The following is a 13,622-nucleotide window of genomic DNA, read 5'->3' as shown; positions in this document are numbered from 1 at the left end:
GCCCAGATACCAGCTCCTCTGGGAAATGTAGTCCTCTCATTTGCTGCCTTCTGACAAAGTCCTGCTGTTCAGTCTACAAAATCCATAAAGCTTTTCACCAGTGTGTGCCACTGAGTTTCAGGACACTGCAATTGTGCAATTTATCATCCTTCAGTCTGAACAATAGCAAGGCCTTTCACTCATTTTTTTTGTTTGGTGCTCTCATTAGTTTGTACATATGTGGATTCCCAACTCAGGGACCTTTCCCTTTCTGCTCAGGGTGGTCCTCATTTTGTGGAGAACTGCTGAACCAAAGCCAGTGTGGACAATGATAATTTCATTAACCCTAAAAAAATTAATCCAACACTTCATTTGCTCTTGTGTTTTGGTGGGAGAGATGCTGACTGCTGTCTAGGAGGGGGAACACAGTGTTTGGTACCTGGGGCAACCCACAAGAGATGTAGGGTACATGTCCTGGGTGCCGGGCTCTAATGACATTGCTGCTCCTCGTCTTATTCTCTCCCCATGGAAAAATATTCTCACTTTATTGGAAAGTGAACCCACTTCCTGAAAGGGGTGACCATGTGGAAAAAACTCACTCTTCACATGATGGGACAGTCCCCTCTTCTTTCATATCCAGAACTCTCCTGTGACACAGAATGTAATAAATGCATGTCACAGCAGCACCATGTGAGAATCTTGTGCCTGAAAACAGACAGACTTCTCCAAGATGGCCATTGGGAGCCCACTACAGAGGACAAGTCAGTCCTTTGTAGTGTTGCCTTTAGTGCATAGAGCACTACAGCAATCATGTGATCGTTCATGCTCCAAATGCTTCCTTGGACACAATTTTGCCCTGCATGCCTCGGCAGAGACCCTTGGAGTGGCGGGCTGCAGTAAAAAAGCCCATACCCAACCCTCCCCGCTAACACCTTGTTACAAGTATCTTTTAAAAAGAAAAAAAAGTGGACGCATGCGCGGCCGGCTCTGATAATGGACGCGCCTTGAAAGCAGTGCCGTCCACCCGCCAGTATACGAGCGGCTTACACCAGCCCTGGGACTCCACACAGGCTCCGCTGCACTAATATACAGTGCCCACACCTCCCAAACTATGCCGCAGAGGAAAATAACCTCCGCTCAGCCCGGGAAACTCACCCAATTCTTCCCGGCCGTCGGGCCGAAAATCCAAGATGGCGCCCGCTGCTGCCAGCAGGGGGACATCAGCAACGCCCAGCAGGAGGACTACATGGCCCAGGAAAACGATTCCAGGCTGCAACACTCGCTCTACCCTGGGGACCCTGGTGAGTTGTCACCCCCACTGTCCCCTACATCACTCAGCCCAGCTAAATCCAGGCCATGGCTAGATCAGGACCCCAGTACAGCATATCAGGCCTCAAACCCTATATTACAACCTTCTCATACAACCATGCCTGACATAGATGCATTCCCTGCGTCTGACATACCCTTGACGGAGATATGCATGAAAAGTATGCTTACATCTCTGCGCCAATCTTTACACAACGATATTTTTACGTCACTCAACCAGCTATCAACTATAGTACAAAAACAAGAACACAGAATAAGCCACATTGAAAATAACATGGGAGACATAATCACGGCGCACAACAACTTGATTGACGCACATGCAGAACACTCAACCGATATTGAGCAAATCAACCAAAAATTAGCCGACTTGGAGGACAGATCACGCCGCAACAACATTAAGTTCAGAGGCATCCCTGAATCTATTACCAATGGCGACTTACTACCATACATACAGCGCTACATCAAAATTCTCCTCCCGTCAATCTCTGACATAGAGATCGCAATTGACCGTGCGCACCGCCTACCAAAACCCTCCTTCCTACCAGCAACCATCCCTAGAGATGTATTAGCCCGCATCCATTTCTACCATGTAAAAGACAAAATTATGTCGGCGGCTCGAAATCCACCGCCACTCCCGCCATCTCATGCAAATCTCCGCCTATATGCTGATTTATCTAAAGCTACCCTCCTCAACAGAAAAAGAATGGTGTCCATCACCAAGGCCCTCAGGAATCACGGTATAGCCTACAAATGGGGGTTTCTCACCAAATTAACGGTGCGGCAACATGGTAGGATTTTTACTATTAAAACACTAGAGGCAGGCCTGGATTTGCTAAAAACCTGGAATATCCTCCCTGCAGAATCACAAGAACCCGCGCATAGTTCTATGGAAGCAACATAGTCTTTACAAGACGTATCTTCTATTGAAACATGCTCACACTTTTTCCCAGGAGCCACTTCTTAACTCGATATCTCTGGCGTTCGGCCCAGACCCTTTGAAGTTCGTACTACGTGTTTACAATTGGCTTGACTCCCTCAGGCGGTCAAGCCCATTCGCATCCCCCAATTTTAAAGTAGCAATGTTGGCTACTCAACATATTTGCATTTTTTGCAAGTGTTTTTTTACTGTTCTCTCTATCCTTCCATTTCCCTCCCCTTGGCACCACTGGACTCCTACTCAAGACCCAAGTGTTAATCACCTCGACTCCTCATGGAATACTTCCCTCAAAGCTCCGATTGATCGTCCATCCTATCACCCCCACCTGAATACCTATCTTCTTGGAAAACACAATACCTTATGCTTCTCTCAAATAACACACCAGATTACGGAAAAGCTGGAAACCATGCTTCCCAATGATTAATATTACATCTTTAAATGTACGTGGCCTAAATTCACCATATAAACGCTCACTACTATCCAAAGAAGCAAGGAAGTTGCGAGCGGACATACTCTTCATACAGGAAACACACTTCGCTACCCAAAAGACACCCAAACTGTACCTTCATCGTTTTTCTCAGCTGTTCATGGCAACTAACCCCAAAAAGAAAAATGGAGTGATTACGGCCATTAATGACTCTCTCTCATTCAGTATCCTATCACAGACGGCGGACCCACAAGGCCGCTACCATATATTGGTGTGTAAAATAAACGACAAGACTCATACTTTAGTGAATGTCTATGGCCCAAACTACAAACAACTACGTTTCTACCGTAAACTCTACAAAGTCATCTCTCCACTTAAACAAGGGAAACTCATCATCGGTGGAGACTTCAACATTGTAGGTAACTCGGACATAGACTCGTCTTCCACCTCGAAATCCACAAAACCGACCCTTAACCAATTTCTTCATGACAATGACTTATATGATATCTGGAGATGTCAACACGGATCTGAAAGAGACTATACCTACTACTCTCCCCCACATCTCTCGTACTCACGAATAGACATGTTTATAACGGACAAATGGACATTACAACATGTGACGTCATCCAAAATAGAGACTATAACCTGGTCCGACCATGCCCCAATCCAAATATCACTAGATGATGATCAAAATATGGCGATACCACCTATCTGGAGACTCAACTCCTCACTCCTGACATCACCGGAGAATCAGAAGCATATTCATGACGCTCACAAACTCTTTTTTGATACCAATGTCACCCCTGATATATCCATCACCACACTCTGGCCGACTTACAAGGCCTACATGAGAGGTATCCTCATACAATTAAACTCCCGCATTAAGAGACAATGATCTCAACAAGTCGACCAACTCATGACCTCCATTCGTCTAAACGAACAACTCAATAAACAACATCCTACTCCCTCCACAACCGCGACACTAAACTCCGATAGAAATAAATTACGCACCATTTTACTACATACATATGACGCCAACCTGCAAAGATCGAAAGCCAAATTCTATGCACTCGGCAACAAAGCAAACTCGCTTCTTAGCAAGATCATTAAACAAAAACGACTTAAAACCAAAATACCTATCATTCGACACCCTATTTCGCACGTCACCTTGACAAACCCCCGAGATATAGCCAATGCCTTTGCGGCCTACTATCAGACACTATATAACTTAAAGGATGACACTAATACAACCCAGCCAACAACGCATTTAATAGAACAATTTTTACATAACACTAATCTCCCACGCATAACTCCCTCTCAACTTGAATCTATATCCGTACCGATTTCTCCTGATGAGGTTGGGAGAATCATTCGTACCCTCCCTTTAAACAAATCACCAGGGAATGATGGTTTCACAAATGAATACTACAAAACATTTGCCCCCAATCTTAACTCACATTTATCTGTCCTATATAACCATGTCGCCTCCTCCGGGGAATTTCCCCAAGAAATGCTACAGTCAATAATTACTACTATACCGAAACCTGGCAAAGACCACCAACTAGTACAAAATTACAGACCAATCTCGCTTCTTAGCACAGATATAAAAATATACGCTAAGATAATCGCCCTCAGACTACTCCCTCACCTACCGACCCTAATTCACCCAGACCAAGTGGGATTTATTCCTGGTAGACAGGCGCCTGACGCCACTAGACGTATCATATCCCTAATACACCACCTTGAATCAGATACCCAACCTTCGCTTCTACTATCGCTTGATGCAGAAAAAGCATTTGACCGAATCCATTGGCAGTTTATGTCGCATACACTCCAAAAATTTGGAATATCTGATTGGATGTTATCAGCTATTCTGTCCCTTTACTCTAAACCTTCAGCCAGAGTTCTAACCAATGGCACACTATCTCAACCCTTCTACATCTCCAACGGAACTAGGCAAGGATGCCCATTGTCCCCTATAATTTTCGCCCTACTCATTGAACCACTAGCAACCAACCTCAGAAACGACCCTAATTTCACGGGAATCAAATTCCTAAATTCCGAACACAAGATCAGCCTATTTGCAGATGACATTATCCTAATGATCACTAATCCATACAATTCCCTCAAATCGATACGAATGCATATTCAAAATTACGCATCCGTATCTTACTACAAGCTCAATGAGCCTAAATCATCTATATTGAACTTACACAAGCCTGAAATCACCCAAAGTCTACTCTCTAAACACTTCCCTTTTACTTGGGAAAAACTTAGCATCCCATATTTGGGAATTAAACTTACTGCAAGGACAAACCAACTCTATAATGCTAATTTTAAACCACTACTTGAATCTATCCCGCAAGAAATTAAAGGATTACGCACCACTACCCTCTCGACATTAGGTAGAATGGCGACAGTTAAAATGTCTATACTACCCAAGATACTCTACGTCTTTCGCACTCTCCCTATCCCAGCCCCTCACACTTTCTTCACGAAACTCCAGGCAATATTGAACAAATTCCTTTGGAACTCGAAAAAGCCCAGGTGTGCCACAAACCTTCTAATTCGCCCACCCTCCAGAGGCGGAGCGGGTCTCCCACATGTGAAATCATACTACCATGCCGCTCTACTTGATCAGCTCTTCTTTTGGAGGCAGCCCACAATAAGCAAAACCTGGACTATGATGGAAACTTCTCTATTCCTACCGCACACCTTGTCAGGCTTATTATTTTTACCCCGTGGAGCATACCCTACAAATCTACACGACCACCCTTGTATACAAGCTTCCTTAATAGCTTGGTATGACTTTATTGCCCATAATCAATTACACAAAGATAACCTTCAAATTCCCACTCCGCTTTCATCCCTACATTTTCTTTCCCCCCACTTAAACCTAACTTTATGGATAAACCATGGAATACTGAATATACAAGACTTATACACTAAAAATACATTAGATTCCTTTCAGACTATTTGAGGAAAATACCAAATCCCGGCCACTGAACATTTCACCTATATACGTATAACCCATATCTTGTACAAAGTACATGTACCACTCCACATAAAAATCCCAGCAACAGCACAACAATTCTTCCAAAGGACAATTTACCCAAAAAAAGGTATATCAACTTTTTACACAGCTCTAGTGGAAGCACAATTTACTACATACACATCCTCCCTTGCGAACTGGGAAAAGGTAATCTCCCAGCCCATATCTCCCAATACATGGGAGAAAACTTTCACCATCACGTTCAAAGCCTCAAAATGCAGCTCCCATTGGGAAGCATATTTGAAAATAATTCACCAATGGTACTTAACTCCCGTTAAACTGTCCTTATTCTACCCTCAACATTCCCAATCTTGCTGGAGACATTGTGGTGAAACAGGCTCACTTCACCATTTAATGTGGACGTGTAAATCTCTCACCTCCTACTGGAACCAAGTTTTCCAGATAATCTCCTCCATCACAAAGACATCAGTCTCTCCAAACCCTACTCTAGCGCTCCTACATATTGGCATAGACAAATTACCACTATCTTCACGCACTATTACCATACACATCTTGTCAGCTGCAAAGCTCAACATCACCAGGTTATGGCGATCTATCACCACTCCCTCCTTACACCGATTACTAACTGACCTTAACTTTCTGTGTGAGATGGAGAGAAGAACAGCCCTCCACAATTCCTCCTATCATAAATTTGAGACTCATTGGACTCGCTGGCTACAGAACCCCAATTGTGTAATAAAATGGTCTTATAACATCCAAATTGCACGATCCCGATTATTAGGTGCCTTCACTTCCCCCCCCTTTCCCTCCCTTTGCCCCTTCTAATTTCCCCATAAAAATATCTACCAAGGTTTCAACAAGGTTCACAATATTAGAGCATACCTCTCATGTAACCAAGCCGAGACTTTCATATCTACCCCGGCCAGTTGGCGGGGTACCTCCACTTCATCTTTTCCTATCAATATAATTTCTATATTAATAGTGAACCTTGTTTACTGTTGTTTTCTGTTCTCTGTTATGTTGTATATTTCAAAACTTTTCAATAAAAACATTTCAATATAAAAAGAAAAAAAAATCATTAAACACACTCAAGTTCCCTTTCAAAGATAAATGAGAGTAAAGCAAGAGACTTTCACTTACAGCTCTCTAAAAAACTTCTTTTTCTCTGTTTCTGTTTTTTTAAATGTATGAAAAATTCCTTTAGTCAAACCAAGAACACAGTCTCCCTACCTATTTCAATTTGCAAAAAAAAAAAAATCAAGTTGGCAGCAAATATGACTTGGGTTCACTATCAGTGTTAGAACGTCAAGACAAATACGCAAAAGAGTGGAAAGTTAACCAGCAGAGTTCAGAGAAAATCAGACTTAAGAGTTTCAAAGATGACAAAGTGGAAAGTACTATTCATCCTCTTTTGTGATCTTCACTACAACTCAGTACGTCTGGTTCACTAAGAAACTTCCTGTTATGTTAACGGTTTCGAGAAGAGCAAGAACAGTTCTAAAGAAGTCTTAAAGAATTTAGAAAAAAGACGAGTGGAAATGCTCCATGCTCCAAAAGAGGTACGTCTTGTCCTACAAAACATTCATTTTTTATTTCATATAGTTTCTATAGGTGGATGTAGAATGTACTTTATTCTGTTTTATCGTATTACTCTTTGATGTGCACTTGACACCCTAGAGAACTCTATACACAGACCACAAAGGACTCCACGTACAGTACATTGCCTGATAATGTGCTGCTCAATACACAGGATTACAACTGCATACAAACACATTTATTTAATGTATTTATTTCATTAATTTACCTAATTTATTAATAACCAATAATAACATACAAAAGTACAATAAGCTGCAATCAACTGATTTTATAGTCCATCTGTTTAGAACAGATAAAATGTGATTTCTCATTGATTGCGTTTGTGTTTTTAACTTTACATTGTACAGGTTTAAAATAAACATTACTAAAGGATATTTGTGCAGCTGTATTCACATATATTGTTTTCTAAAAGCAGCGCAAAAAGCACTGACAGTGCCACAACTCAAATCAACCAATCAGAATTTAATTTATACTACGCGGAACAGTGCAAGGTTAAGCCTATCGACTTGAGGGTACTTCATGGTTCTTTGCACTATTGAATATTTTTTCCCCTGCTTAACAGCGCACAACCTTTTTTCTTGAGCAGGCATTTCAGAAATATGATTAGTATACCATATTAATAGTATTACAATAGTAAAAGTAGCAGAATGATTGCAATTGTTGTTATATTTGTACTGTGAAGTTGAACTGATGATTGTTGATTGCGACTACTGCAACAAAAATAAACATCAAAAACATTAGTATTTTAAAAGTATTAAAAAGATTGCAATAATGTTAGATTGTAATAAATATATATAAGCTGAAATATCAACATATATCCCCGCGCTCAAATAATGGTGAGTAGACACCCTCAGAGGAAGTCGTAATGACGAAACACGTCAGGGCGTGACCATCCGTGACGTCAGCACGCACACCGGGACAACGTGGTGTGATCACGTGACCGCTACTGCGGGAGTTTATACCAGGAAGCGTGTGGTCTATATTGATACACTTTGCTTTTTTATTGACACAGTTTGAGTGCTATTTTAAGGGTTTTTTTTCAATAAATGGAATTACACTATGTGGTTGTTCTTTACTGTGCCCATACATGGAATTGGATTACTATGATTGAGTCTTGATGGGGAGGAGGTGACCAATAGTAATATCTGATGGATGGTGATCTTGGTCTTTAATATTGAGGATAAATATTCCACTGATGGTCCTTCAATAATTATTTAGCACCAAGAAGGTTTATTTTCCACTGCTGTTTACTCACCAGCATCTGGTGAGTGTTCAATTTGATGGGGTGTTAGTCACTGCAGAATCACGATGATGGTGTATTGGACTGTCTAAAAGGAATATTACATTGATGAAGTGAACTGAACTTTATTCACATTTGTACACCTCAGTGGAAGTCTTGCTCTCTTTTCCATTCTCCATGTGATATCTGTGTATATATGAGCTTAATGATTTAGGGCAATTTGAGTATAGCTGAGCGCTGCTTATGAGGATGGTCATAACTGCTCATCCATTTGAATAATGTTAAATTAGTGATTCATTTGTTTCTTTTCCCCTTTTGGTATTTTCCTCCATATTTTACTTCAGACATTTTCCTATGTAAGTCATGGTTGGGGATTTCTTGCTATTGTATCTTAACAGACAGAGCAGTGAAGTTCAGAAATAAATGTGTCACATGCGTAACAATTCCTCCACATATGTGAAAATAATTTTCCACTCTCCCCTGAGAACATTTGATTTCTCATGTGTTTAAAAATATATTCTTCCGTTTTTCTTTGTGTTGCTGTCACAATGCTTTTTTAAGCATTAATTGTGTTATTGCATTGTGTATCATACTTGCACAGTAATTTGACTTGAACTCCCTTATAGTTTTTTACCATTTATTATAACTTTTAGATAATCATTTTTAAGATACCTTGAATCCTTTTTAAACATATTATAGGCAAATGTCTTGTTCAAAGAAATGCTGTCACCTTGCCATAAGTGTCCTTGCAAAGGCTACCCCCAGACCCCCTATACTCACCATGCACTCCCTTGCTGCCCCTTGCACCATTGCAGCAGGTGACACTAAACTGCATTTCCAGTTATGGAGGAACATGTAATCTTGCTCCCGTGACAGTATTTAGGCCTAGAAGCCAATTGTTAGGCCTGAGTACTGTCACCTAAATGAAGGAGTGACACCACTGGTTTTAAAGTAGAAACTGATGCTGCGCTACTCAAAAGCATTACATAATAAACAACTGATAAATACCCCACAAAACACTAAAAGCAATCATAAGTGAAAATCACATAAATACATGTGACATAAATTTGATACACATATTTATGTCACGTCTTTATGTGATTTTCACTTATGATTGCTTTTAGTGTTTTGTGGGGTATTTATCAGTTGTTTATTATGTAATACTTTTGAGTAGCGCAGCATCAGTTTCTACTTTCTATATTTACATTGTTTGGATCATGGTTGGGTGCCTACTGAAACTCTTGCACTTTAGGGGTACTGGCAGTGCAGGAAGATCTGTATCCATTGTTACCACTGGTTTTACTACTAGCTGTGACATAGGAAGCAGTGATCAGAGTGCACAGGAAAAGTAAGTATAAGTGGGTCACGGGAGTCCCTTTGTAGAGACACTATCATTTTGTGAGTATTATCAAGGTGACAGTGTCTCTTGAATTTGCCTACTGCTTTTATTAACCAGCAAAAACCTCCTCTGTGTGCATCTCAGAAAGTATTTTCCTTTACTAGGGGCCCTATTCCAGCATTAAAACCTGCCAACTGCCACTGTCCTGTCCGATGAGATGGCCTTAATGACCAATAATTCTCATTTAATAGAGGAATTATAGCTGATTGAGCTTAGTCTTAAGCAAGATGTTCTCTGTACAAGATGTTAGAGGACTTATATGCAGTACACAACCTTTTAAGCAGACTGTCTCTGGTACCTCCACATACTCACAACAGCAATCCAAACCTTCCCATCATGGCTGAAGGCCATTCTAGCAAAGCATTGGCTCTTTCTGATAGTAGGGAATCTTTCTTTATTAGCCAGTGGCACTGTTTATCATTGTAAGACTTGAAAGTCTAGGGGGGACAGTACCAAGAGGTCTCAAAGCTTTACCCATCAGAACAGACCAGTATTTTGCTGTGGCAAAAGGGTTGAAAAGACTGCTGCTGCTATGTGGACCTAATCCACAGGTGATACTGATTAAATCATTTACAGAGATTGAAAGAAAACCAGAAAATATAACCTGATCATGAGGCTTCTAGAAGAATGGAAATGAAAAATGCTTTTCTGAACATACTGCTCCTTCCATTTTTAACCCCTTAACAACGACACCTCTGATGCTTGGAGGCCGGGTTTATAATAATGATTAGCTGTCACAGTGGTCACATGATCGGAAAGCTCCCGATCGCAAGTAGCGATCAGAAGCTTTCAGTTAGGCACCAGTAACTGTGCAGGGTGTGTGCTCTTGGCACCACTTTATCTACATTTTGGTATGCATATATGCAGCCTCTCAGTGCCAAGGAGTTAGCACTGGATAAAAACATGGAAAGCAGGCTAATGACCATTGGTGGCACTTAGGCCCCATGATCAAATGCATTAGGCAAGGTCGTAATGCAGAGAGTAATTGTAAGACAATGATAACTCCTGCATTATAACCATTATTATATTATTATTGTATTATGATTTTTTTTGTATATTTTTAGTTAGTTTGGTCAGGATTAGAAATACCTTTGCTGAAAAAAAATCATGTTGCCTACAGAGCACAATAGCTGAAGCTGAATTATTTGCACACAGATGAACAAGCCAGAGCAGTACTTCCTCCCTTCTCTTTTGCTCACTCCACAGGTTGATTCTTAAAACAGATAAGTGGTGCATGAAGAGAGGTATCATCTGCTGTGCTCTCTGTTTAGAAAACTAATATTAAGTCTTCATTCAATCAGGTGCTATGACCTGTACAGCATGAATTGATCATTTGGTTATGTGGCTGGAGCTGCCAAGAGCTATGTGGAGGTAGTCAATGTAACTCTATGGGGAGGCAGCAACTGAACAGACACAGCAGCTCATCCTAATGTGAAGTTGCGAAGAAGTTTTGAATATCCTCAAGCAAATGTGTGTGATGATTCCCCACACTTCACCCAATACCCCTTAAATATATCCTGCCATAGAGGGCCTACCAACCGTCCATTTACATGTGTCAAAGGCCAACTTCTTCTACGCTAGTTAGGATATATGATGAGGAAAGACATTCTTTTTCTGGTTGAAAATGTAGTTTTCTTGACAAATTTGGAGTTTACTGCTGTTGGTTTGATGTCCCTGGGAACCAAAGGCCAAAATATTTTAATTTCCCCTTTTCTTTGAAACATTAAATTCTTGATGAACTGTGCATAGCTTTGTTAACATTTCAGATCCACAGTGTCTTGGGATTACAGCCATCTCAATGTTAGAAGGTGATTGGCAACTAAGGGTGATTTAGGTTTTGAAGAGTTTTGAAACAGTTTAGGTCTATTAGTTCCATAGATTGCTTGGAGCAAACCCTTTTCTCACCAAAAATTACTTCTTTATTAAAGTGACAAACTAAACTAAACTCAGGTTTTAAAAGAAAAAAAAATATTTTTAATTTAAACATCTATCTTCTATTACTCTCAGCCTCTTCCACAGCTCACATTTCCTTTTTTGTTGCTGTGATCTGATTGCCTGTTAGAAGGTGGCTATGTTCCTTCTCAAAATAAAGTCCCAGGCAATGTGATGCTTGTTCTGTGTCTCCAATCTAAGCATTGATAGTGTGATCTCTGTAACTTACAGTTATGATGAGATAGCAATAACTTCAACCTCTGTTGGATACCACAGTCAGTAACGTAATAAGAATGACATCTTGTAAACCTTGTGAAGTTTTTTCCATAAACTGAGAGAATCTTACAACAATGAACATTCCATAGGTCAAAAGAACATGCTGTTTCCTGTTCTATGCCATGAGGCTTACTGCAATGCATTTCTGGGAAAAGGGGAGGGCTATCTATACAATATTAGCTAAACTAAAGGAAAGGGAGGAGCAGAGGCAAAACACTGAAAACATTTAAAGGCATATGACAGTCATGTGAAACACGACAATGCTACTAAAATATATGCAATGACAAAACAATATCACCATGTACCATGTATCGTATATATTATAATGTGTAATCAATAAGTGAAGTCCAAAATTAAAACCATCAGTCCTTGAAAATAATATGCAGGATAATCCTTCTTTTATATATGGTGATCCTCCACTTCAATACTATATGCTCATAAACACCCTCATGTGTGCTTCCTCAACTGACATACATATATACTCTCACCTCCTGTATATGACCTATTACTTTAGGTCAGATAGCGCTTTTTCCCTTTAACCATGGTAGGTATAGCCTCCTGCGCTCTCCATCATCCAATCCTCACGGTACTTTAATCCATATCCATCATCTTGAGCCATACACGATATATCCTCCACATTTTAGACAGAAAATGCCATCATAGCGCATTAACTGTATCCACCAATATTTATTAAAAAGTATGTATTACTGTTAGGGATCCGGGTATGACCAGAAATGTGTGGACTGACACAGGGAAGTAGCAGGCTTCAGGAACACAGGCGTAGTCAGGGCTGGAGAGGTGGAATGGTCAGGCAGGCCGCTAGGCACTGTCAGGCACCGCCCGGCGGGATCTCTAGCACCCACAGAACGGGATTCCCCAGGGCATGGAGTCTAAGCCCCAGTCTGCCTTTTCACCAGAGCCCCTGATGGTGGGGATGGACTTGGCGCAGGACTGAGACCAGGTCGCGGCCCCTGAGTGCACCCACCTGTGGTAGAGGGGTCCGCCGGGGGTATGTACCATGGGAAAGCCTGATTTGAAAAGGCTGGCAGACCTGGTAACAGGGAGAGTTCCGTGCGGGATGGATGGATTGATCGTCTGGGTAGCATCAGGCGTAGTCAGGCAGACCAAGTCAGCAACGTGCGGGCAGCGAGGTATCGGAGGAGAAGGCAGAGAATAGTCAGGGTCACAAGCCGGGTTCAGTAACTCACGGGCAGCGTGGTACAGATCAGGCAGAAGGATGGTCTGGCAAGCCAGGGATCAAGCAGGAGAAGTCAGCAGAGGTCAGGATCAGGCAGGGTCGGCAACAAATCAGATAGTCAGCAGAACAGGAACACAGGATACCAGGTACAGGCGCTCATGGGAAACAATACACCAAGGCACTAACTGCAGGTCTGGCCATTCCTTAAATACACTTCCTGCAATCAGCTTCAGGTGATGGCTGACTGCAGGAGTGAGCTTCTGGTTGCTGAGAGCACCCACTGGCCAGCCCTGGTACTG

At 41.4% G+C, this 13,622-nt stretch overlaps 1 protein-coding gene across 1 annotated transcript in view; it reads left to right on the top strand.

Annotated features, from left to right (window-relative positions):
- The first annotated feature begins 7,093 nt into the window (after positions 1–7,093).
- The window catches only part of GPR132 (G protein-coupled receptor 132), a 40,872-nt gene continuing 34,343 nt past the window's right edge, over positions 7,094–13,622 (top strand). Inside the window, exon 1 of the mRNA XM_089680314.1 lies at positions 7,094–7,241. The gene's annotated coding sequence lies outside the window, so the exon portion shown is untranslated. The remainder of the gene's footprint in view (positions 7,242–13,622) is intronic.

The sequence above is a fragment of the Staurois parvus genome, unplaced genomic scaffold (genome assembly GCF_062004578.1).
Source record: "Staurois parvus isolate SC_StPar_1 unplaced genomic scaffold, SC_StPar_1.0 ptg000239l, whole genome shotgun sequence".
Lineage (NCBI taxonomy): Eukaryota > Metazoa > Chordata > Amphibia > Anura > Ranidae > Staurois > Staurois parvus.
This window is presented reverse-complemented; position numbering and strand designations above follow the sequence as displayed.